Here is a 27,589-nt window from a genome sequence, read left to right as displayed (position 1 = left end):
TATTTTATTCAACGTAGTTGAAATTTTGGAAATTAGGTCTTTAAGGATGACAACTCCTCCCCCACACAGCCTTCGGGGCAAGGGTTGGAAGATATGCCCTGGGGACATGTAAGGTTTTTGTAGAAAGCGAAGTTGTAGGAACTTCAAAAAGGGCTCATTCAATTGGAAATTGAAAGGGCTAGTGCCCTTTTAATAGTCGAAAGTGATTGAAGGGCAACTAACCCCCCTCTCGCGCACACCATTTCCCCAAACACATCTAATCAAAATGTTAGGATATCCATTTTGCTCAACGTAGTCGAAAGTTCTGGAAATTAGGTCTTTTAGGATGATAGCCCCCTCTGAGCCCTCAGTGCAAGGGTTGTAAGTTATGACCTGAGGGCATATAAGGTTTATATAAAAAAGGTTGTTGTAGAAATTTCAAAAAGGTTCATTTGTTTGGAAATAGAAATTGCCCCTTTTAATAATCGAAAGTGAGTGGAGAGTAATTGACCCCTCCCTTACGCCCACCACTTCCCCAAACACATTCAATCGAAGTTTAGAGATAGCCATTTTGTTCAAAGTAGTTGAAAGTTCTGTAAATTATGTATTTAAGGAAGACAAACCCCCCAGAGCCCCCAGGGCAAAGGTTTTAAGTTATGCCCTGGGCCCTGGGGTATATAAAGTTTTAAGTTATGCCCTGTGGCATATAAGGTTTTTATAGATAGAGTTGTCATAAAAACTTCAAAAAGGGCTCATTCAATTGGAAATTGAGAGGGCTAGTGCCCTTTTTAATGGTCGAACGTGATTGGAAGGTAACTAACCGCCCCTCACGCGCACCATTCCCCCAAACACATCCAATCAAAATTTTCAGATAGCCATTTTGTTCAACGTAGTAGAAAGTTCTGGAAATTAGGTCTTTGAGGATGACAACCCCAAGCCTTCAGGGCAAGCGTTGTAAGTTATGTCCTGGGGGTATATAAGGTTTCTATTGAAAGCGCTGTCGTAGAAACTTCAAAAGGGCTTATTTGATTGGAAATTGAAAGGGCTAGTGCCTTTTTTAATAGTTGAAAGTGATGGGAGAGCGACAAACGATCTCCCATAATTTGCCCTTTACTCAAAAAAATACAAATGAATGTGCATTGTCAGTTTAATATACATATACTGATATTTAGTAATCAAAATCTTTATATTATTTGATTTTTTAAAGTTATAAAAGTAAAAACCTTTATATTTTTTTCAGTTAAGTGCAAATTATGTTCTGGCCTTGGGAAGGCATAGGGGTTTTGAGCCCAACTTATGTTAATTTCTGATCGTTTTGAGTTTGACTCGGTTATTCATTGTAATCTCTGTTCGTTTTTGGTTTCATTTATTTATCGATGCTGATCTGCGGTAGTTTCACGCTTGGTAGATTATTTGATTTTATTTTTGCTCATTTTTTGTTTAATGGAGTTCTTTACTTTTCTTTGAAAAACTTATTTTGTGGAAAGTTTTTTTTTTCAATTAACACCACAATCAAAGGTAACAAATAGTATACAAAACTTCTAGTAGAATACAAAAATCTATTCAAACATTTCCTTAACACTTTGTCAGAAACTATTGAACTGGGACAAAATGTAAAATTAATTCCTAGAGAGAGTTCCAGTTCCAAACCGAAAAGTTATAGAAAATAAACAAAGCAAGAAGACAGGACAAGACAGCTACAAGTTTTGCTTTCACCATAAACATATTTTCCACTTCTAACCTTTACTCCAGCGACGTAAAATAACAATTTTAAACTTGTTATTACAGGAATTGGCTAAACACAGTTGAAAGCGGGCTCCAAGTATTTTATCCAACAAAATTATTATTTCAGAATTTATTCACATACTTATTAGATACATGCTAAAACCGAAAATTTGGGACTTACGACATTTCTAATCACCAAGTACAGGGATCTGTCATCCGCTATTCCCCAAAAACTATAGAAAACTATGGATATGAAGCTAATCCAAGAAGATGAAATAGGATAACTTATGCGGTAACGCCTACAAAATATTAACTTCAATAATTGAAAATTACAAGCGTCCATTTTTCATATTCTGAAGAGAAACGCCTAGTTAAAGATTAGTGAAATTTCAAACAACTTTAGCGATTGTGCCAAGGAACATAAAAACCATTCATACTTCCCTTTTGAACTTAAAAAGATAAATTTTCAGAACTTTGTAAAAATAGACATTCTTAAAGACACCATAAGGATCATGCAAAGGGAAAGCTGCCCTAACTGACACATAAGAAGACACACAAGAAGAGCAGAAATTTGTGATATTTGATAAAAATACGACTTCTCTGTCAAAAATTTATGAGTTTGTCCCCCAGCCCCTTATCAGTTTGCTCACTCAGCAAGCATACAGGGTTTTGATACCTGCCTCTCAAATTTCGAGATTTTTTTCATATCGTTTCTTATATATTTTGATACAATTCACCTTTTCTGTGTTTCATTTTGTAATTGCACTTGCTCAAGAATACTGTTATCCCCCAACCAAAAACCAATCTTCAGGGCTGTGTAAGGCAAAGCGCACCAATATTTTTGTTCTATTCTTAAGCGTAATTAGAATGGCTTAGCGAAGAACAGAGGTATCAATGACTTTTTCCTCATTAAACATAATCCTGATCCAACTTTTTTTGAACTAGCTCTATTCTGTCCGACAATATTCTGTCCTTTTAGAAGCCTGGGCACCAAATTTATGAGGCATACTCAAGTATGTGGCATACAAAAGATAGAAGAATTCTCAAGCAGTGAGAATTTTCCTTAATGAGACTTTTCCTCTTTTACGTGTTCAATGCTCGAGTACGCCTATCCTGTTTGGCATCCTGGCATCTCCGAAAAATTATCGGATGGAATTTATTTTCAAGACCAGTACGTCTTTTTCGTTCGTTTTTTTTCTTATGTCAATGATACAAATAACAAAAGGCAAAACAACGGTTAATTATTTTAAGACAGCGAAATTTTTTTTCTAAATGATCATTTCGGTTCTATATCTAAGACCACATCAGCAAAGCAGAGATAAGACTTACAATAAATACGTTACTATTAAAACTAACATTAAAATAGTCCTAGTATTATCACTTCAAGGAAGTCCAACCTACTTTGCTGATGACGGCTTTTAGATATAGAGCCGAAATATTCATTGAGAAAAAAAAAATTACAATCTTAAAAAATCCTTCGTTGTTTTTAGCTTTTGTTATTTGTATTATGGAAAGGCAGTGTAGTCTTTGTCTTTATTTATATCAACGGATATCAATTTAGAAAGAACCTGATGTTGAGCTCGAAGAAAATTAGTAGTCATCTGAAATAATAGTTTACCGTTTTGCTCAGACACCCTTGTAATGGTATAGTGGAGCTAACCGTTCCTACCGATCGGGGGATTTCAGGTCCAATCCTGCCCGTCGCGAGGGAATATATGTAATGGATTTGTGTTAGTAATGCTAATTTTTTGGGCGTCCTAGCCGAGTGGATTGGTGCGCTAGATTTAGGATTCGAGTGTTCGAGAGGTTCGAGGGTTCGAATCCTAGTGTATCCAGTTATTTGGTTTGTGACGGGGGTCAGCGGCGTGATTCTGTAAGCTCAGTCAGAGTCGACCCAGCTCGAAGTGGGTACCTGGAGAAATCTGGGGAAGGTAAACAGGAAGGGTATGCGAAAGCACAGGATGGTTGGCCCCCAGCCGCCCATTGCACCTTCTGGTTGAAGGGCCAAGAAACGTAGATCAGCACCACCGGTAGGGACTGTAAGGTCCAATGCCGTATTCTTTAACTTCTTTTTGCTCAGACATTATTTTTTTTTTCAAGCAGCCTTGATATTCATAATGATGAGAATAACATAAAATCTTCGGTCGAGTTTCTAAACTCCGAAGTTTAAGAGTTATCTTTCATACAAACGATAATGTATCTAGACCAGGCTTGCCACCACGATCAGTTCTTAAAGTGACAACTGCCCAAATTTGGCGTGCTACACAGCGATTTTCGGTGCTATAGTAAAAAAAATTGACTATAATAGTGCCAAACTAGCACTTTCGTGCTTAACCCTAGCCCACGCTATAGCGCTCCACATAATAAAATAGTGCTAAAATAGCACTTTCGTCGTACAGGTGGAAACCCTGATCTAGACCATTTTTAATTTCTCCACAATAAAAAAACGTTATATTTCACAAATAAAACCCTCTTTTCAATATTTGTATTTTTTAATTTCATTCAATGTAAAAAGTGACAAAATTACGCTTCTATCTTCTACTTCGAGTATCCACGACAATGAAAATAAAACTATTTGAACTGATTACGTGGAAATTTACACAACCATATATACCTTGAAATATAGGGAAAAATCGTGAATTCAATTTTAATGAAAAACTCCATAATTATGTAGTTGTTCGGTTTTTAGTAGGAGCAGACGCCAAAAAAGGCAAAAATCAGCAAAAAAGCTAAGAACAAATACCACCACATGGCTTGAAAAGATGTAACTCATTTGAAGGTGCAGTTGTCTTTGGAAATCAGTAGATTATTAATGCTTTGAACTTTTACGGACGAAAAACTGTGTCAAATTTAATTCATTAACTTCCCTATATACTTTCACGGTTCAACGTGACAACACTGTCGAGAATATGGTAACACCTTGAAAACTATTCTTTTGTCACCGACATTAAGAGTGACCATTTTGTCACTTGCAGACTTTAAAAGTCTGCAAAGACCTTTGCGAAAACTTCAGGTTTTGCCTAAGAACCTTGGATGGTATTCCCCTTAGCCCGAAGCTGTCCCTGCTTTTTTTCTTTTCTATTTTTTTTTTCTTTTTTTAAATCCCTGTTTGTTATTATTTAGGTATGTAAATGTTTCAATTTATATAGTTCAACAATGGTCTTATTTGTTCTTTAAAAAGGTAGGTAAAATATTAATTTAAAAAGTGTAACTTAACTTCAACGTAAAAAATGAGGATTGGGCCTTGAACATATGAAATCCCACCCACATTTAGGGTGGGTTTGTGTTCGTCTTCAGGTTTTGAGTTGTTCTTTATTTATTTTTTTTTTCAAAATAGATTATAATATTAAAATATACAAAAAAAATTTCTAATGCACATGTTAAATTCTTCTTCTTTTCTTTCTTTTATCCAGCGTTCTTTGGTCGAGTTGCTCTTTATTATCGTGTTCATTTTTTTTCTGTTCAGTTGAAAGGGACTGTTGCCCCCTCCACTCCCACTGTTTGCGCTGAAGCTCTACTTACGCTTCAGCTAAAAGGATGGTGAGTGATGGGGCGGCAGCCTACTCATATATTGATGTTCTTTTAAGTTTTAATGTCGCTATTTTTGGCACTTGTCTGTTATCCAGAACACACTAAGAAGTTTGCTTTCTTTGATCTGAGTAAACCAGTTCTTCTCTCGCATTCGGTTATAAATTAGCTTATTCTTTCATGAAATAAACTACGATGCAGGTATATTTTAAATAAATATTTAATATATAGAGGTCGTTAGGTTACGTATTTAACATACTGTGTTATGGGCAGCCTGCTTTCCATATTTCTTTGTTGTAATTTCCATAATTTTGTTACTAAAGTATTGTATTTCCATCACATTTTGGTATATTTCATTATGACTAAACTAACTTCACTACTTAAGTGGGTTCTGGACAACAGAAAAGTACCCTATTTTCTTTCAGCAAAATTTTATTTTAGACTTTCAATTACAATTGACGCTTAAAAAGTTTCCTAAAAACGAAGAGAGTGCGATAGAGGTGGAGTGAGTCGTAGGTAAATGAAGTATCAACTTCATTAAAAAGTTTCCTAAAAACGAAGAGAGTGCGTTAGAGAAGGAGTAAGTCGTAGGTAAATGAAGTATCAACTTCATTAAAAAGTTTCCTAAAAACGAAGAGAGCGCGGTGGAGGAGGAGTAAGTCGTAGAGAAATAAAGTATCAACTTCATTAAAAAGTTCCCTAAAAACGAAGAGAGCGTTGGAGGAGGAGTAATTCGTAGGTAAATGAAGTATCAACTTCATTAAAAAGTTTCCTAAAAACGAAGAGAGTGCGGTGGAGGAGGAGTAAGTCGTAGGTAAATAAAGTATCAACTTCATTAAAAAGTTTCCTAAAAACGAAGAGAGTGCGTTAGAGAAGGAGTAAGTCGTAGGTAAATGAAGTATCAACTTCACTACAAAGTTTCCTAAAAACGAAGAGAGCGCGGTGGAGGAGGAGTAAGTCGTAGAGAAATAAAGTATCAACTTCATTAAAAAGTTCCCTAAAAACGAAGAGAGCGTTGGAGGAGGAGTAATTCGTAGGTAAATGAAGTATCAACTTCATTAAAAAGTTTCCTAAAAACGAAGAGAGTGCGGTGGAGGAGGAGTAAGTCGTAGGTAAATAAAGTATCAACTTCATTAAAAAGTTCCCTAAAAACGAAGAGAGCGTTGGAGGAGGAGTATTTCGTAGGTAATGAAGTATCCACTTCATTAAAAAGTTCCCTAAAAAGAAGAGAGTGCGGTGAATGAGGAGTAAGTCGTAGGTAAATGAAGTACCAACTTCACTAAAAAGTTTCCTAAAAACGAAGAGAGTGCGGTGAAGGAGGAGTAAGTCGTAGGTAAATGAAGTACCAACTTCATTAAAAAGTTTCCTAAAAACGAAGAGAGTGCGGTGGAGGAGGAGTAAGTCGTAGGTAAATAAAGTATCAACTTCATTAATAAGTTTCCTAAAAACGAAGAGAGTGCGGTGGAGGAGGAGTAAGTCGTAGGTAAATGAAATATAAACTTTGTTACATGAAGGGCATCCTCGACCTTTCGAACGCGATAACTACATAATCAATTTTCGCAAGCAAAATAAATAAGTTATACTGAATTTGAAGCTAAATAGTTCTGATTCGTCTTTATTTTTGTTATCCATAATTGGTCATTGACGGGGTTTAGCAAATACGTATAATAGCCTGAATTGGAGGCTGTTTTGTACAAAATAAGCGCGCTTTTCTCAGTATAATTTTTAATTAGTTATAATTTCTAAGTACTTGTTGCAACCCAGCCTAGAACCACTTAAACATCCCTACACCTTACTCAGCTATTCTGCCGAACATATATTGCGTCATGTCTGACACACAAACAAATTCTATAAATTAAATAGATAAGAGTTTACGCCAAGAGCCAAAATGTATTCGATTGAACGATACATATTAGGCAACTTTCAATTTTATTACCGGATTTGGGAAGTGCAGTTCAAATGGGACACTTAAATTTTAAGCAAAAATTATAGGTTGTTATGGATAAGAAGAGCATGGTCAAGGTTCCCCTGTAACTTTATCCTCCTCCCCCCCCCCGGTAAAAAATATCAAATACTTGCACTTAGCTGTTTAATGGTTAAAAGATAACTTTCTGCGGCTGGACCCCTCTCCACCCAAATACTGGCCACAGGCCTATCCACTCCTTTCGATACGATGCCTTTGCGGTAATTGTCAGTCACAAAAACTTAGGTAAATAAAATAGGTAAATCTATTTTTATCTTTTATTTAAAAAAAGGATATATAATCTTAAAAGATTACACCTTAAATTTTAACTCGTGCTTTTTTATACTACCCACTAAATCCGAACTGCAGCTTATCAAAGCTTTAGCAATGTTTAGACTTCATCCGAGTTTGAAAGAAAAAACTATATGCTTGATGTTTAGGTACTTTTCAGTTATCTCGACCACACTCTTAATCTGATCTTAATCTGAGTTCTTAATCTGAGTAAAACTGGTTTTCTCGGTCTGCATTTGGAGATAACTAGCTTAGTCTCAGTGAGATAAACTACTATACAGGTATATTTTAACTAAATATTTAATATACAGAATTGGTTGAGTTAGGTATTTAAAACAATGCGTTCTAGGCGGCCTGCTTTCCATAATTCTCTGTTGCTGTTTTCATAATCTTGTTTCTAAAGTATTATATTTTCATCATATTTTGGCATATTTCATAACGATTAATGTAACTTCACTTCTTGAGTGTGGTCCGGATAACTGACTAGTACCAAAGTATAATCACCTACGGAACAAGTACTGACAAAACCTATCCTCTCCACACAAAAAAAGTGAACCTTTGTATACCTATGTGAACCTGGCAACTAAAACCCGTAATTATACAATTCATCCCAGTCACTCGGTATTTTGACTCGGAGCGATTAAGTATTACAGCACTTTGCGGCTAGAGGCGCTGAGGTACGCAGGGTCGCTTTTGGAGAGTTTTGTTAGTACTTGTTCCGTAGGTGATTATACTTTGACTAGTACCCATGTCTTTTTTATAGAACAGAGGTCACGGGTGACAAAATCCAGAACTGGGCGTTGCATACAAAGTATGGGGCATTGAAACGCTACGATACTTCTCGGAAGTATCCGTGCTTCTGCATCGATATTTGCATGTAGTAAGGCAATACGAAGCTAGGAGCTGTAACCGACAAATATTTCATATTTCCAAATATTAATGTGAACAGTATTTTTTTTGTGAAGTTTTATTTGTGAACAGCAGTTTAATATTAATTAGCACACCAAAAGAATTAAATTTTTATCCTGAATCCAATTATATAAAATTCATTAAGATTAATGTTACCCATCAAAAGCTACGAGCCTGAGAAAACTTGCCTGATTTTCGGAAAAGAAGGGGACATCCCTAAAAAGTGAAGCGATGTTAACGAAAATCAGAGCATCAGATTCGGCCCGTCAAAGAACCCTACTGTAGAAGTTTCAAGCTCCAATCTAAAAAAGGAGAATTCGTTTATTTTTTGGCCAAGAGAAAGATCACGGATACGTGATTTTTTTTTTCTTTTCAGGGATGAGCATATCAAACCAATGGTCCTAGAAGATTAGAAGAAGGTTCATTCAAATGGAAATGGTAAGTTTTAGAGCCATTTATAAGTAACCACAAAAATTAGGGGGTTAGTAGCCCTTCCCGCTCCTACACCCCTTTTTCTCCAAGGATATTCGATCCAAATTTTGAGATTGGCATTTGTTTCAACGTAGTTGAAAGGCCCAATAACTATGCCTTTGGGGATGACATGATTCCCTCCCCCCCCAAACCCTATAATTTCATTGCAAATAATTGAAGTTCACAGTGAAAAGTCCTTTTAAGAGCTATTCTTGTGACGGAGACGGTCCAGATTTTATTAGCACAAACTAGATCTCCCTTATTGAATGGTACAAATTTGAATCATAGAAGCTTATTTCTTTGTATTTTCCATAATTTCAGTGCAAAGACTTAGAGCTCATAGTGTAAAGTCCAATTAAGTTATTTTGTGATCTTGTCATTGAGATGGCTCGTTTCTTTGAGTCAGGACTAGACCTCCCCGATTGAATGGTATACATTTGAATCATAGAAACATGTTCTTTATATCTTCTATAATTTTGTTGCAAAATAAATAATGGAAAAACGTATCAAAATTTTGAGATATCCATTTATTTCAGCGTAGTTGAAAGGCCCAATAACTATACCTCTGGAAATGACCTGACCCCCCCAGCCCCTGGGAAAAGGCAGTAAGTTATGGAATTTACCACGGGTTTACATATATAATTTGTTATTGGGGAATATGGAGAATCTTTTGGGGTGGAGTGGGGGGTCCGCAGGGTTTTGTTTTCTATAAGGAGGCTTTCCCGTGGGGAAGAAAGCTTCCGGTGGAATTTTCCAAAGTAAATTTTGCACAAGGGGGGGGGGGCCTGCTGTGATTTGTAAAACAGTCATATATAAAACAAAACAAAAACAAGTTTTAGCGCTAAAGTTTGACCATTTGTCTCAATTCTTTAAGGACGACTCATGAAACACAGGGACCTTTGAATTTGAATGAGAATAAGTTTTAAAGAATTTTAAGACTTTAGAATAGAGAGGGAGGGTTGGGGAAGGGGTAGTCCCCCTCATATACAGAAATTTCTGTTTGCTTAAGTTTTAATGTTGCTCCTTACTATCAGTTGAAAAAAACTTTTTTTTCCAAACAAATGAAACCATTGTTGGAAAATTTCAAGCGCAATATTCAAAAACTAGATGAAGCAAGCAAAACAGGATGACTAATTCAAGAATTCTATATTTCTTGCATTTAGAATATCCTTAGTATATATTTTTTCTGCCTTGAGATCCTCTTTGCCCCACCCCCCAGAAAACAGTTTATGTTAGCAAACAATACTATTTCCACTGTCCTAAAAAAAAACAACTAACAATTGAAAAGCGGAAAACAGCCAAAAATCTCCATCATAGGGACTATAAAAACACTTAACCTATGAAATGGCAACTCATTAATAAGAATGGACTTATTGGAAATTAACTAATTTGAATTTTCAAATGATGCATCATAGTTGGAAAATTCTTAAAAATATTTTCGGAAGAATTTTTACCAATAATTTTGTTGAGATCGTTCTTCGGGAGGAAACCTTTGCGAAGTTCAAAAGTCAGGCAATCTACCAAAACAAAATGGATAAACTGGTACTGCCCCTAGGAGGGAAACCTTCCATTCTTACGGGTTGACCCTCTTTCACTGTTCTCTCATTTATTTTATTTCTTTCTATTAAAATACCTATATTAAAGTTGCGGTCTGAATTAAATGAGCTCAAACAGAGAGTGATAACTGTGTAAATATCAGATGGGGCAACAGGTTGGCGGCCAAGGTTCGATTTTATTAGAACACCCTCAGAGAAAACCCCCTTTCAGAGAGGTATACGAGACAGAAACGGCTAAGAGCGACTAACATAGTAGTTAACAAACTCAGCACATGATTGAGAGGTCGTCATCAAACTTCAGAAATCGAGAATTGTTCTTAATAGAATATCATTACAGAATTTTACTTTATATAATTAGTAAGTATCCGTAGCTCTCAAAGCTGTTCTCAAGTTTTATTCTTCAAGGAAATTTGTATTTCCTTGTAGATGACCAACCTTCTCCTCCTTCTCATCTAGTATCTCCTCCTTTTCCTTCAACTGACGGAAACAAGTTTTCCTTCAAAGAAAGGAAACAAGTTTCAGGGCTACCTGCAATTTCAGCGCATCGCAAAATTGCCCCCTCCCCTCCTTTCCCTAACAAAAATGGTCTGCGTGTTTTTGCTTAATAACTCTAATTCCTTCTGCATCAGCAATTGAGTATAACATTGAGCTGAAACATTTATATTTATTATTAGACTGTTAAAATACAACTTATAGTTTTAGTCAGTTAAAGGCATACTTGTAAATAGATCTTTACATAAACAGTGTTGTAAATATTTTTACTGTAGTAAATTGCAATCAGACATAATCTTGAGTTAAAATTTGGAACTAATGAGAAAACAGTGATTTAAAAATGGCCATAAAAAAGATGGTCATAGTCTTCTTTTGCGAATACTTTTCTTTTGCGAAGAAAATGAATTGATTCGCTCAGAAGATAAAATTATTAAGTTTTAATAAATTCATTAAGACTAAATTTATTATTTTTAACTTTTTTTTATTATCTTAACTTTTTTGGGGGATTTTAGTGTGAAAGCATTTGAGTGGCTCTTAATTTTTGTACAATCACAAAAGTTCCAAAAAAAACTATAGATTACAAATAACAAAAAAAACAAACAAATATTAGACTTTTAGAAGTCATTTTAATTAAATCTATGTTTAAATAATTTCTTTGACCACTGTCTTTCGATTTATGACTAGAACAAAATGAAAATATTGGTAACAGGTTATACTTTTCTAAGACAACGAATGATGATAGAAATATAACAATAAACCTTTTTTTTATACAAATAATAATGAACGTTCGCAGGGCGGGTCGACCAGGCTAAAAGGACCCACACGAGCATAAAAAACGTAACAACCAAATTTGATTGTATCGATTAGTGCCGTAAAAGTGGTAGGCTGTAGATACGCCTTAACTTACATCGTCGTCCGCAACAACAAAAATAACTAAGGATGATCCAGGTCATTTTCAAACAGTTCGTGGTAGCGAACTGTAAGTAAGGAGCGACCCGGCTCAATAGTAACCGAAACTCTAAAAAACGTAATTTTGATACCAACAGATACATCAAAAGAAATAGATTTTCATGCTCACTTAAAATATATAACCTTTCATCAAGTTTAGTCTTACCCATTAAAAAACCATTTAGTCTTACCCTGAGAAAATTTCTTCAAAAAAAGGACGAAACACCCCCTAAAAAACATAGAACCTTAATGAAAATCACACCATCTTATTCAAAACCCTGCTGTAGAGGTTCCAAGCTCCTGTCATAGGCAGCGCAATCGCGCTGCCTAAGTGAAGAACGATGTTGCCACAATGTATTTTTTTTTCCATACCAGGGCACTTCGTATCGAAGGAGTTGTCGTAGAAACTTCAAAAAGGGCTCATTCGATTGAAAATTGCAGTGGCTAGTGCCCTTTTTCATAGTTGAAAGTGATTGGAGGGCAACTAGCCCCCCCCCCCCCCCCCCACGCTCATCATTCCCCCAAGCACATCTAATAAAAATTTTGAGATAGCCATCTTGTTCAGCGTAATTGATTTCCAGATAGAAAATGAGATTTTGAGGAGGACACTCCCCCACAACCCTCACGGCAAGGGTTTTAAGTTATGCCCTAGGGGCATATAAGAACGATGTTGGCACAATGTATTATTTATTAATTTTTTCCTTTAGAGCAGCAGGGTACTTCGTATCGAAGAAGTTGTCGTAAAAACTTCGAAAAGTGCTCATTCAATTGGAAATTGGAGTTGCTTGTGCCCCTTTTAATAGTCAAAAGTGATTGGAAGGCGACTAACACCCCTTCCACGCTCACCATTTCCCGAAGCACACCAAATCAAAATTTTGAGATAGCCATTTTGTTCGGCGTAGTTGATTTCCAGATAGAAATTATATTTCTGAGGAGGATACTCCCCCATAGCCCTCAGGGCAAGCGTTGTAAGCCATGCCCTGGGGGCATATAGGGTTTTTATAGAAGGCGTTGCCGTAAAAGGCCCATTCGATTGGAAATTCAAAGGGTTACTGCCCTTTTTAATAGTAGAAAGTGATTGGAGGGCAACTAACCCCCCTCTCACGCCCACCTTTTCCCCAAACACATCCAATCAAAATTTTGAGATAGCCATTTAATTCAACGTCGTTTTAAGTTCTGGAAATTAGGTTTTTGAGGATAACACCCCCCACCCCCGCCCACAGAGCAAGGGGTGTAAGTTATACCCTGGGGGCATATAAGGTTTTTATAGAACGCGTTGTCGTAGAAACTTCAAAAAAGGGCTCATTCGATTGGAAATTGAAATGGCTAGAGCCCCTTTTAATAGTCGAGAGTGATTGGAAGGCAAATAATACCCTTTCCACGCCCACCATTTCCCCAAACACATCCAATAAAAATTTTGAGATAGCCATTTTGTTCCACGCAGTTCAAAGTTTAGGAAATTATATTTTTTGAGCAGGACACTCCCCCCCACAGTCTCCAGGGCAAGGGTCAAGTTATGCCCTGTAAGCATATAAGCTTATTGTTGAAATCTTTGTCGTAGAAACTAGAAAAAAGGGTTCATTCGATTGAAAATTCAAAGGGCTAGTGCCCTTTTTATTAGTCGAAAGTGATTTGAGGGCAACTAGCCCCCCTCTCACGCCCATTTTTTCCCCAAACACATCGAATCAAAATTTTTAAATAGCCATTTTATTCAACGCAGTTGAAAGTTTGGAAATTAGGTCTTTAAGGATGACAACCCCTCCCCCCCCCCAGCACTCAGGGCAACGGTTGTAAGTTATGCCTGGGGGCATATAAGGTTTATATTGAAAGCATTATTGTAGAAACTTCAAAAGGGCTCATTCAATTGGAAAGGGCTAGTGCCTTTTTTAATAGTTGAAAGTGATTAGAGAGCGACTAACGCCCCTCTCATGCCTACCATTTTCCCAAACACATCCAATCAAAATTATAAGATATCCATTTTGTTTAACGTAGTTGAAAGTTCTTGAAATTAGGTCTTTTAGGTTTATAACCCCCTCAGAGCCCTCAGTGCAAGGGTTGTAAGTTATGCCCTGGGGGCATGTAAAGTTTATATAGAAAGTTGTTGTAGAAATTTCAAAAAGGGCTCATTTGATTGGAAATTGAAATTGCCCTTTTTAATAGTCGAAAGTGACTGGAGAGCAATTAACCTCCCTCTTACGCCCACCACTTTCCCAAACACATTCAATCTAAGTCTAGAGATAGCCATTTTGTTCAACGTTGCTGAAAGTTCTGGAAATTATGTATTTAAGGATGGCAAACCCCCCAGAGCCCCAAGGGCAAAGGTTGTAAGTTATGCCATGGGGACATATAAGGTTTTTATAGAGTTGTCGTAAAACTTCAAAAGGGGCTCACTCAATTAGAAATTGAGAGGGCTAGTGCCCTTTTTAATAGTCGAACGTCATTGGAGGATAACTAAACCCCCTCTCCCGCCCACCAGTCCTCAAAACACATCCACTCAAAATTTTCAGATAGCCATTTTGTTCAACATAGTAGAAAGTTCTGGAAATTAGTTCTGTGAGGATGACAACCCCCCAGCCCTCAGGGCAAGGTTTGTAAGTTATGCCCTGGGGGGCATGTAAGTTTTTTATTGAAAGTTTTGTCGTAGAAACTTCAAAAGGGCTCATTTGATTGGAAATTGAAAGGGCTAGTGCCATTTTTAATAGTTGTAAGGGATTGGAGAGTCCACCTTCACTCTCACGCCCACCATTTTCCCAAACATATCCAATCAAAATTTTGAGATAGCCATTTTGTTTAACGTAGTTGAATGTACTGGAAATTAGGTCTTAGAGGATGACAACAACCCTAAGAGCCCTTAGGGTAAGGGTTGTAATTTATGCCCTGGGGGCATATAAGGTGTTTATAGAAAGCGTTGTTATTTCAAAAAGGGCTTATTTGATTGGAAATCAAAAGGCAAAGTACCCTTTTTAATAGTTGAAAGGGATTGGAAGGCTTGACATTTTTATAGTAAAGTTCGATGTGGGTATAATGTATTATTTTTTGTTGTTGTTGTTGTTTAGACCAAGGCACTTCGTATCGAAACCCTTATGCCTTCCCAAGGTCAGAACAAAATTTGCACTTTACTGAAAAAAATACAAATGAATTTGCATTATCAGTTTAATATACATATACTGATATTTAGTAATCAAAATGTTAATGTTATTTGATTTACTAAAGTTATAAAAGTAAAAACAATAGATATTTTTTCAGTAAAGTGCAAATTTTGTTCTGGCCTTGGGAAGACATAGGGGTTTTGCGCCCAACTTATGTTAATATTTGCTCGTTTTGAGTTTGACTCGGTTATTTATAGTAATTTCTGTTCGTTTTGGGTTTATTTATTTATCGATGCTGATTTGTGGTAGTTTCACGCTTGGTAGATTATTTAATTTTATTTTTGCTCATTTTTTGTTTAATGGAGTTCTTTACTTTTCTTTGAAAAAATTATTTTGTGGAAAAGGTTTTTTCAATTAATCTGCAAAAATGTGGAATTTTGTATTTTTTGCCAGAAAAAAGATCACGGATGCGTGTTTATTTGTTTTTTTGTTTCTTTTCCCCAGGGGTAATCGTATCGACCCAGTGGTCCTATAATATCGCAGGAGGGCTCATTTGAACGGAAATTTAATGTTCTAGTGCTCTTTTTAAGAGACCAAAAAATGGAGGGTAACTAGGCCCCCTCCCACGCTCATTTTTCCCATAGTCACCCGATGAAAATTTTGAGATGGCCATTTTGTTCAGCATGGTCAAAAATATAATAACTATGTCTTTGAGGATGATTTAATCCCCCACAGTCCCCGGAGGAAGGGCTGCTAGTTATGAACTTTCCAATGTTTACATAAAGTATTGGTTATTGGGAAGTATACAGGTTTTCAGGGGGAATTTTTTCTGGTCGTGTGGGAGCGGGGGGAGTTGGGCCGGGGGTTACGTGGAAGGATCTTTCCATGGAGGAAGTTTTCATGGGGGAAGGAACTTTGCTATGAAGGGGGCACCAGATTTCCCATCATTATTTAAAAAACAATCAGAAATTAAATAAAAAAAGTTTTTCAACTGAAAGTAAGGAGCAACATCAAAACTTAAAACGAACAGAAATTATTACGTATATGATTGGGTTCGCCCCTTAGTCAATACCTAGCTCTTTACTCAAAAGTTTTTTCAGTACTTGCATAAGAGCCATTTATTCTAATTAACGGTCTTTGTGATTTAGGGGTCATTTTTTAAGAATTGGAACAAAAATCGAACTTTAGCGTAAAGAGCGAGGTATTGACTAGGGGTCGAACCCCTAATATACGTAATAAAAACGTTCGTAAATAAAATTAAACAACTTTTGAAAAAGCCATTTAACCGAAAAAAGCAAAATTATTATGCAAATTTCGTTTTAATTATGCATTGATTCAAAAACCTTCAGAAATTAAATAAAAAAAACAAGTTTTTTTTAACTGAAAGTAAGGAGCGACATTAAAACTTAAAACTGACAGAAATTATTCCGTATATGAAAGGGGCTCCTCAACGCCTTGCTCTTTACGCTAAAGTTTGACTCTTTCTCACAACTCTATTTTTTAAAACAATAAAAAACTTTAGTGTTGAGGAGGGGACAGCCCCTTTCATATGGAATAATTTCTGTTCGTTTTAAGTTTTAATGTCGCTTCTTACTTTCAGTTAAAAAAAGAACTTTTTTTGATTTAATTGTGTCATGAATCGACACAATAAGATTTGTTGCAAGGTTTTGTGGGATCGTTGGGGTTCCCCTGGCCCGGTTGACATGCCCTTCAGATGTTTGCTATGTATTGTATGAAAAATTCTTTTCTTTTAACGTTTATTTCTTCTTAAAGGTTTTATCCGCTTAAAATGAAAAATTCTCAAAATGATAACAAATTTATTAAAATCACCTGTTGTTAAACTTTCTTTTTCAGTGTCTGAGGTCTTGTGCATAATATACAAAGGTACAGGCATGTAAGAAGCAGGATTTTTTTTCGGGGGGGGGGGGGTCAATATTAAAATATATTTAATAGTTTGAATAAGAAGTACCTATAAATTAGGAGAAATATAGAATTTCGGGCCTCAAGGCACCATCGCGTACTTTTTGATGTTTCATCTATCCTTATTCCGGACTAAAAACGCATGATTACAATTAAATTTGTGTGATACTTTGTAGACAAAATTAATTAATCAGCATTAACGTTTTATAGTGAATACGATTAGGCTAAAAGTGCCAATCTTTATGATCCAGGAAACAGCTAATTAAATGTTTCCCATCCAAAAATCGAAATCTGCTATATATTATGAGTAAATAACAAAACAAGTTTCACTTTTGTTAAGACATATTTTGCTCCAGTGGATTGCTTTCTTTTACTGTCATGATTAAAATGGTGGTTTTAGGGGGGACATACGTGGCACTTTCCCCAGGCACAGAAATTTTAGGGGCGCAAAATTTCAAGTTAATAATCAACGGTTATAATCATTTTGTAATTTTGAAATTATATTTTTTTTTTAAATAAAGTAGGGGGTGCAGTTAATAAATGAAAATAATTATTAAATAATTAATTAAGTATGAAGTAAAAACAAATTGAAAATAATTAAATAATAATAATTAAATTAACATATTAAATAATTAAAATTAATTTTTAATTAATTAATAAATTGAACAAATGTTGTTAATAAATGAAAGTTGTTAATAAATGAAAACTTTGCTAAAATTTGGCCTGGAAATTTTTAGGAGACAGGGGGGACGCTAATCAAGATTTTGCCCCGGGCGCAAGAGAGGCCAGAACCGCCACTGCATGATCAGCAATACTGCCGTGTAAAAACAAAGATGTCGTACTCCAAAGGTTAAGCATAAAACATCTAAGTAGTGTTCCACTGTCAGTAAAGAATTTGGGGCACATAATTCCTGTTAGCTCAGACTGAAACACAATCCATACTCATGCACTTAAGCAAACCATGAACTTTTCCCCCCACCAATCGCTTAGTAGGCTATATAAAGCCAAAATCAGCAACTTGTTTTTTTTTTTTTAACTGGATCCGTAGTTTGTTCTACGGACTAAATAAGACTCAATTGTTGAACGGTTCTTTTAAAACGTTAGTAATAAGAAGAAAAAAAATATCTATCGGTTATACCCACAGTACACATATCGCATATGTACCCACAGTAGATATATGTACTGTTACTGTGGTTAAACCTAACAAGTTTAAAGAGTACATGAATTATATGTCTACGAAGCATAAAAAACTGCATGCAAAAAAAAAGTCATTGTCACTTTTCTAGGGCAACAAGGAGGGTCCCTCAGGCTTCACTGAGTCTCGTTATATGATTTTGAATTGTAGGTAAGGAATATTTTCCCCTAGTCTCATATGGAAATTTATGATTCTATTTATAAAAAAGAATCTCTAAGATGAATAGCATACATTTGTGCCAAGAAAAACTAGCATGACAGAGGACTTAGTGATAAAGTTATTACTTATAGCTGGTCACAGCTGGAGGCCTCCTCAGCAAGAATCTCCAAGGAAAATGCTTAGGGATATATGTCGAATTAAGAAGCAAGTTTAAGAAAAGGCTTCTATGAACACCACCTGAAAATACATACTTCAATAAACAGAAATACACAGCTTTGAAAGTGGAATTCGCTCTCTGCAGCAACAAAAGGGATTGACGACTTTACCAACAGAGGTTCAATGTAGTATGTACTGCTAGGTAAGCAGGGGCGCATATTCACGGAAATGAAGGGGATGGGAATGTATTTTTCAAAATCAAAGGGAGGCAATTTTGTTGTTTTTTTCCTATTTTTATTCATGAAAATACCAAAAAAAGGTAGTTGTCAATGTAAACTCAAAAGTGTTCTTCACAATCTAAGGAGGGGTTAACCTCCCCCCCCCCCCGCAATTGGTGCACCTGTAACTAACACATCAGCTCCTGCAACTTTAAATCTCCACGACAAGTACATGTACGAAACTTTATTTCAAACGGGGGGGGGGGGGAGGGGGGATAAGAAAATCAAACGCAAAATTAAACAGATGAATCATGCTAAAAGTATAGGAAATTATGAAAAAATTCAAAAGTGGAGATGTGAGGGATGACAGAGAGAGTTAAGGCCCCAAGATACCACACTTCCCCTGCGTACGTGCTCGCTCCCAACCACCCCTCTCCCTGCATGCGTACTTGCTCCCGACCATATTTCCCCCGCGTACGTACTTGCTCCCAACCACCCCTCCCCATACATACGTGCTTAGGTTACGAAACCTTTGCTGGTAATAGGAATCTAGTCAGTTGCAATTGTCAATCTTATGAGCAATATCGAATTTGCAGAATTCTTGTCAGCTGAATGAGCTAACTAGTCTTGCAGCCGTTAATGGCTTCAGTATGTCGATCTTCAAACAGCCGTGATAAGCACATATGACCTCTCGTTATACCTCAGCCCAAGGGATGTGTGTCTGAAGCATAGTCCACGATTTAATACGCTCCTTCGGATCTTTATTTGCCGTGCGCTTTTTGTGGTAACTGCATATACACGTGACACCTCATACCATCTTTATCTATTTCTTTTATTGAAAATGACTTTTCACCTGCATATGATGCAGTTTTTAAGGTTGCCTTTTTTAGATACAAGGATAGATGCCATGGGTAATGCCGAATAGCTCATCGGTAATGCTCATCGGTGATACAAAACGAAGGCTCATTATCCAGCAAAAGACAGTGATTTTCACCCTTTTTCAATTTCATTTCTCTGAAGAGAACTTCTCTCCCGAAAAGCTAAACTATTATTTCGCAATGCTAAAAAATTTTGAAAATGTCACATCCGTCTTTTGTTTTTAGGCGCGACGACAGCTCAATGTCGTTTGTTTTGTTTTCGTTTTTCCAACTCAAGGAGTCGATGGACCTTATTCCGTGATTATATAAAAAAAAAACAACTTTTTTCAACTGAAAGTAAGGAGCAAAATTAAAACTTAAAACGAACATAAATTATTATGAATATGCGGGGGTTCGCCCCCTAGTCAATACCTCGATCTTTCCGCTAAAGTTCGAATTTTGTTCGAATCACAAATCCCTGAATCACAAAGGCCGTTTAATTAGAATAGATAGCTGAAAATGCCACATCCGTCTTTTGTTTTTAGGCGCGACGACACATCAATGTCGTTTGTTTTGTTTTCGTTTTTCCAACTCAAGGAGTCGATGGACCTTATTCCTTGATTATATAAAAAAAAACATTCTTTCAACTGAAAGTAAGGAGTAAAATTAAACCTTAAAACGAACAGAAATTATTACGTATATGCGGGGGTTCCGCTAAAGTTCGAATTTTGTTCGAATCACAAATCCCAGAATCACAAAGGCCGTTTAATTAGAATAGATAGCTCTTTTGAAAGTACTAAAAAAACCTTTAGCGTAAAGAGCAAGGTATTGACATGAGGGGCGAGCCCTCTCATATACGTAATAATTTCTGTTCATTTTAAGTTTTAATGTTGCTCCTTACTTTCAGTTGAAAAGAAAATTGTTTTTTTATTTAATTTTCGACCGTTTTTTAAATAATGCTGGGAAATCCGGCACCCCTTCATAGCAATGTCCCTTCCCCCAAGGAAACATCCTCCATGGAAAGATCCTCCCTCATAACCCCCTACTCTGACCTACCCCCCCCCCCCAGAAAAAGATCTCTTCCTGAAAACGTCAATACCTCGCTCTTTAAGCCAAAGCTTTTTAATACTTTCATAAGAGCTGTTTATTCTAATTAACTGCCTTTGTGATTAAGGGCCATTTTTAAAGAATTGGAACAAAACTCGAACTTTGGCGTAAAGAGCGAGGTATTTACTAGGGGGCGAAACCCCTAATATACGTAATAAGTTCTGTTCGTTTTAAGTTTTAATATTGCTCCTTACTTTCAGTTGAAAACACTTTCTTTTTTTATTTACTTTCTGGTCGTTTTTAAAATAATGCTGGGAAATCCGGCACCCCCTTCATAGAAATGTCCCTTCCCCCAACGAAACATCCTTCATGGAAAGATCCTCCCACGTAAGCTCCTCCTCCGACCCCTCCCCACCAGAAAAATCCCTCCTGAAAATGTCTGTATACTTCCCAATAACCAATACTATATGTAAACAATGGGCAAAGTTCAGAACTTGCAGCCCTTCCCCAGGGAACTGTGGGGGACTAAGTCATTCTCAAAGACGTATTTAGTAGATTTTCGACTATCCTAAAAAAAATGACTCTCAAAAACTTTGATTGGGTGACTTTGGGAAAAAATTAGCGCGGGAGGGGGCCAAGTTGCCCTCCAATTTTTTTGGCCACTTAAAAAGGGAACTAGAACTTTTAATTTCATTTCGAATGAGCCCTCTCACGATATTCTAGGACTACTGGATCGATACGATCACCCCTGGGAAAAAAATAAAATAAACACGCATCCGCGATCTTTCATCTGGCAAAAATACCAAATTCCACATTTTTGCAGATAGGAGCTTGAAACATCTACAGTGGGGTTTTCTGTTGCGCTGAATCTGATGGTTTGATTTTCATTAAGATTCTATCACTTTTAGGGGCTGTGTCCCTCTTTTTTGAAAAATAAGGCAAATTTTTTCAAGCTCGTAACTTTTGATGGGTTAACAGTTATTGTAGGTGGTTATATTAACAAGGTCATTGTCAAACTTTGCATTCTCGAAATAAGTCTTTTAGGCTGCATGGTAGGACATCTATAGAATCAATCAACTTGATCAGCTGAATGAACGAAGTAACTCACTTCGAGCCGTACAATACTTTGCACATCTGAAATGAGCTCTCGTAACTTAGCTGCTGCCGTAACTCACTTAGGAATTATACGTAGGGGAGAGTGGTAAATGCAGGGACGGGGTATAAGGTGGAACATAGTACCTATCTGCCATCTAGCATTCTTTTACAAATTCAATAAAGTCGCCTAGTATAGTTCATGCAATGGTGAACATGACAGTTTTCATCATTTTGGTAAGTTGCTTTTTTTGTTTTTGAGAAAATTGACGTCAAAGTTTCGGCTAATGCCCAACAAAAAATATTTGGGCAATAGTTTTTTGTGTTTTATTTGTTAATGGTTTGCAGAAACTGTGTGTGTAAGATAGCAAATAAAAACTAAAATATCAGGTCATGTTGTGTGACCATTTTGAGGAAAAACATGTAACAGTAAAAAAAATCGGACACAATTTGTAAGTAGAGGTCGCATGGTATATACTGGGACAAGGACAAGTGGTATGCAGTGGGACATGATATACCAGATGTTGGAACCTTTGGTTCTTGTTTTTAAGATAAAAGTTGTTTCTTTTTCTCTTTTTTGGTTCGTAATTATCCCCTTTCCTCTTTGTGACAATCTTTAATTTTCTCTTAGTAGCGGTAACACCATTTTCTTTTTCTTTTATTGTGTAGGCAGTTAAAGTCACAAATTGTAACTGCGTAGTCCTACGGGTGAATCAATTTTGATCAAAATTGACGAGGAGAGAAAAGGGCAATAAAGTTGATTCATTTGAGTTGATGTTGCAACCGGTGAGGGCTTGGATTGGCTGGAAATAGCATGTTTACGGATAGAATCCACCCACAGTCCATAGGCGGCTTGGCTGTTCTAGGGGCAAGGTTTCGTGATTATCTTCAGTTCTTATATTGAGTTCAGAGAATCGGCCTACAGTAAGAATTCTTTCTCTCTCTCTCTCTCTCTCTATCTCTCTCTCTCACTCTCTCTCTCTCTCTCTCTCTCTCTCTATCTCTCAATATCTCTCTACATCTTAAATTTTAGATTTGACATCAGAATAGAAGACATGCCACAATTTGCAAGAGCTAAGTGGGAGGAATATTCCAAATTGGTTGCTGAAACGAAAGTAGACCAGCATTTCATGATAAAAGCAGCTATTGTAGACCTAGAGGCTGGCTTACCAATTAGGGTAGTGGCAGAGAAACACGGAGTGTTAAGTTCAGCCCTTCATAGACACTACCAAGGGTATTCAAAACTCAGTGATGACGAAAAAGCGAATTAAAGTGGTGCCCCAAAGTTTAGATTATCTATTATTTTTACACCTGAAGTGGAAGCATCACTCTCTCAATACCTACTGTAAGTAAGCAGAATGAGCTATGGTCTGACCAGGCAAGACACCAGAACCCTTGCTTACAACTACGCTGTTGCAAACAACAAGACTATTCCAGATACCTGGACAGACTCCAAAGAAGCTGGCATAGACTGGTTAGCTGGATTTCGGGCTCCCAACCCAGAGCTTTCACTTAAAAAGCCAGAGACAACAAGTTTGGGGCATGCCACAAGCTATAACAAGCACAATGTACAGAAGGTTTCCTCCAACTTGCAGTCACTTTTGAAGAAAACTCCATTTACAGCAAGCAACATTTTCAACTATGATGAAAACTCAGTCACCACTGTTCATGTTCCTCCAAAAGTTTTCGAAGAGAAGGGTAAGAAAATAGTGGGCAAAGTAACCTCAGCTGAGCGTGGCGTGCTTGTGACTATGGTTGGAACCATCTCTGCCAGCGGGCAGTACCTTCCCCCTACCTTATATTCCCATGCTGGAGATTTCAACCTCACATGCTGACTGGTGCTCCTGCTAACTCTGCTGGAGGAGCTTTGCCTTCCGGATGGGTAAACCAAGAACTGTTTTTGGAATATCTCAAACATGTCAAGACTTACTCACATGCTTCCCCTGAAAGACCGGAGCTTCTGATAATAGACATCCACGAGTTCCACATTTGTTATGCTGTTGTGCATTTTGTGAAATAGTCTGATATCACTTTACTAACAATACTACCTCAGTGTAGTCACAGGTTCCAGCCATTGGATATTTGCATGTGTTTTCCCTTCAAATGCCTATACAACAAGGCTGTGGACAAATAAATGCTATTCAACCCAGGGAAGACCGTGACGTTATATAAGATTGCATCTGTTCTTGAACACAGCCTCTCCGTATCTTTCACGCCAAACAACAAAATGAGGGGCTTTAAAAAGGTAGGGCTTCGGCCCTATAACCCAAGCTTCGTTACAGAAAATGATTTTCTAACCTCTGCTGTAACTGACAGACCTGTGCCTGATGCTTTGGATTCACTTGAAACTGGAAACAACCTGGCCGAAAACCCCATTAAAAGTGGGCCTGAACAATCCTCTTCGCCTGCTTCAGTTGCTCTGATGCCAAAACAAGCTTGGCCATACCCTAAAGCCAAGTCACAGTGTACTGAGTTGCAGAAGTAGGAAAAGAGGCTCTAAAAAGATTCTTACTGACAGTCCTGTGAAAAGACAGATTGAAGAACGAGAAGCCAAAAGGAAACATAAGAAAGCACGGGGTGGTAAGGCTAGAGGAAAAGTTGGGACTGTTGGAATAGCTGGAAAACAAAAACAGAAAACAAAAAAAAAACTATTTGTAGATTCAGATGGAAGTGATGATGAAAAAATGATTCTTGAAGATGACAGTGGTATAGTGTCATCAGGGTGATGACACCTAGGTGAATCAAAGATGAAAATGAGAAAGAGGAAGAAGTCTTTGACAGTATCTCTACAGGAGATTTTGTTAAGTTGTTTACAAATGAGAGTATTTTCCTGGGTCTGTCCAAGAGAAAAACGAGAACAGTGTCAGAGTGAGTGTCATGTGCATGGCCGGTCTAAGAAAGAGGAAGGGGCCCGATCGAGATGACTCAATATTTCATACAAAGGAAGACATTTTGAAAAAGTTATCGCCTCCTACCCCAGCACTCAGTACAGCTTAAAGAGCAGCGTCATACTTTTTGTTTGCAGACAGGTAGTCTAGTCTTGTGCCTAAGATATTTCTACTTTTGAAGTTGAAGTTTTAATATAGTTTTTATATGATGAAAAGTTTTCTATCAATACATGAATCTTTTTACTATGTCCCAGAGTATACCACCTCGTGTTCCAAGATATACCACCCCCGGTACTTAGTGGGACAAATGGTATAAGCAGGGACACCCCTCGTTTTTTCTTCTAGCTATACAAGAAAATTTTGGAAAAGTCACAGTTTATGCTGCGGTTCTGGGGCTTTCTTTTGAGCCATAAACCATTTTTCTACTCCAATTTTAACCATACATTTTGGAGGTTTCCCAAAATCCGTCCATGCATATACCACTCTCCCCTATTTTTAATAGGCAGCGCAATAGCACTGCCTAAGTAAACCCCCCCACAGCCCTCAGGGTAAGGGCTGTAAGTTATGCCCTGGGGGAGCATACAAGGTTTTTATAAAAAAACGTTGTTGCACAAACTTCAAAAATGGCTCATTCGATTGGAAATTGAAAGGGCTAGTGCTATTTTTCATAGTCGAAAATGATTGAAGAGCAACTAATCCCCCTCTCACACCCACCATTTCTCCAAACACATTCAGTCAAAATTTTGAGATTGTCATTTTGTTTAACGTAGTTTAAAGTTCCGGGAATTAGGTCTTTGAGGATGACAATCCCCTCACAACCTTCAGGGCTAGGGTTCTAAGTTACGCCCTGGGGGCATATAAGGTTTTTAAATAGTTGAAAGTAATTGGAGGGCAACTAACCCCCCTCTTACGTCCACCATTTCCCCAAACACATGCAATCAAAATTTTGAGATACTTATTTTGTTCAACGTAGTTAAAAGTTCTGGAAATTAGGTCTTTTAGGATGCTAACCCTCTCAGAGCCCTCAGGGCAAGGGTTGTAAGTTATACCCTGAGGGCATATAAGGTTTTTATAGAAAGTGTTGTCATAGCAACTTCAAAAAAAAAGCTCATTTGATTGGAAATTGAAAGGGCTAGTGGCCTTTTTAATAGTCGAAAGTCATTGGAGAGCAACTAAACCCCCTCTCACGCCCAATTAAAATTTTGAGATAGGTATTTTCTTCAACGTAGTTGAAAGTTCTGGAAATTATGATTTTGAGGATGACAAACCCCTCAGGGCAAGGGTTGTAAGATATGCCCTGGGGGCATATAAGGTTTTTATAGAAAGGGTTTTCGTAGAGACTTCAAAAAGGGCTCATTCGATTGGAAATTGAAAGGGCTAGTGCCCTCTTTAATAGTCCAAAGTGATTGGAGGGCAACTAACTCCCTCTCACGCCCACCATTTCCCCAACACATCCAGTCAAAATTTTTAGATAGCCATTTTGTTCAACGTAGATGAAAGTTCTGGAAATTAGGCTAGTGCCCTTTTTAATAGTCAAAAGTGATTGGAGGAAAACTAACACCCCTCCCACGCCCACCATTTCCCCAAAAACATCCAATAAATCTTTTGAGATAGCCATTTTGTTCAACGTAGTTGAAAAGTCCGGAAATTATGTCTTTGAGGATGACACTCCTCCCACAGCCCTCAGCTCAAGGGTTGTAAGTTATGCCCTGGGGGCATATAAGGTTTTATAGAAAGCGTTGTCGTGGAAACTTCGAAAAGGGCTCATTCAATTGGAAATTGAAAGCGCTAGTCCCCTATTTAATAGTCGAACGTGAATGGAAGGCAACTAACGCCCCTCTCATGCCCACCATTTCATCAAACACATCCAATCAAAATTTTTAGATAGACATTTTGTTCAACGTAGTTGAAAGTTCTGGAAATTAGGTCTTTGCCAGCGTTGTCGTAGAAACTTCAAAAAGGAATCATTCAATTGGGAATTGAGGGGGCTAGTGTCCTTATTAATAGTAAAAAGCGATCGGTGGGCAAATGTCCCCCCCACGCCCATCCTTTCCCCAAAACACTTCCGATCAGCCTTTTAATACAGCAATTTTGTTAAACGTAGGTTGAAGGGTCCAGAAATTATATTTTTGAGTATGACAATCCCCCACAGTCCTCGGGGCTAAGGTTGTAAGTTGCGCCCTGAGGGCATATAATGTCTTATAGAAAGTGCTGTAGTAAAATCGACAAAAACTGCTCTTTCAATATGGAATTTAGACAACTATTAGTCTTTTTAATAGTCAAAAGTAGTAGGAGGCAGAATCGCCCCCCAGGCCCATCATTTCCTCAAACATTTCCGATCAACATTTTTATATGGCCATTTTGTTCAAAATAGTGAAAGGTCTGGAAATTATGCCTATGAGGATAGTTAAAAATGATGTCATGTGATGACTTTTATCATATCAAAGACCTTTTCATGATCCTTCAAACTCAAATTTGGCACTTCTGCTGTAATACCCACCATGCATGCGCATGCGCATTGGCATCGCATAAACGTACTAGTTCAATATAGCAATACTTGTGAGCTAAATTTTTAGAATGGCCGTGATACATGTGGACCACGTTCGCCACCCTGTAATACCTCATTGAATTTTGGGTTTTCTTTATATATCGTCAATTACCCCTTAGCCTGATTCCTTAATAGGAAAGTCATAAATCATGATGTGCAACTACTAAGAAATCACAATGAAATTTTTAAAAGTAAGGTAAGTGACAATATAAATACTCATTATAGGGAATTGGACGTTTTCTAGACAGGTCTTAGAAGGTTTAGTACTTGTATGATATAATCCGTACCACTCGAGAAGTGAAATTATGCAATTAGGGGGGGGGGGTGTAAAGTACATCAGCACATTAGGGGGGGGGGCTAAAGTACAGCGGTCTGCATGCAAAATGTGTTAGCAACAATCATTCTGCTACTATGAAGTAAGAATTGTTTTCTGACTTCACACTGTCGAAATACTTTACCCACACCCCCACCCCTAATATACAAATATATAACCAAAATTATACATTTCCCATCTATTCTGTCACTTCTCCTTGCCTTTTATTTCGTTGAGTTGAAAGA

At 37.2% G+C, this 27,589-nt stretch overlaps 1 protein-coding gene across 6 annotated transcripts in view; it reads right to left on the bottom strand.

The window, feature by feature from the left end:
- The window catches only part of LOC148949543 (uncharacterized), a 107,839-nt gene that overhangs the window by 45,175 nt on the left and 35,075 nt on the right, over positions 1-27,589 (bottom strand). The window contains exon 1 of one of the 6 annotated variants that reach the window (XM_089093575.1): positions 18,351-18,369. The exons of 4 other annotated variants lie outside the window; for them this stretch is intronic. The gene's annotated coding sequence lies outside the window, so the exon portion shown is untranslated. Of the gene's footprint in view, positions 1-1,885; positions 1,993-18,350; positions 18,370-27,589 lie in introns of those variants that run through there. One more of the 6 variants, XM_089093574.1, reaches the window with a different exon arrangement.

Source organism: Artemia sp. Qi Xiang Cuo, chromosome 8 (genome assembly GCF_049724085.1).
Source record: "Artemia sp. Qi Xiang Cuo chromosome 8, ASM4972408v1, whole genome shotgun sequence".
Classification (NCBI taxonomy): Eukaryota; Metazoa; Arthropoda; class Branchiopoda; order Anostraca; family Artemiidae; genus Artemia; species Artemia sp. Qi Xiang Cuo.
Note: the sequence above shows the minus strand (reverse complement) of the source record. Positions and strands in the feature narration are given on the sequence as shown.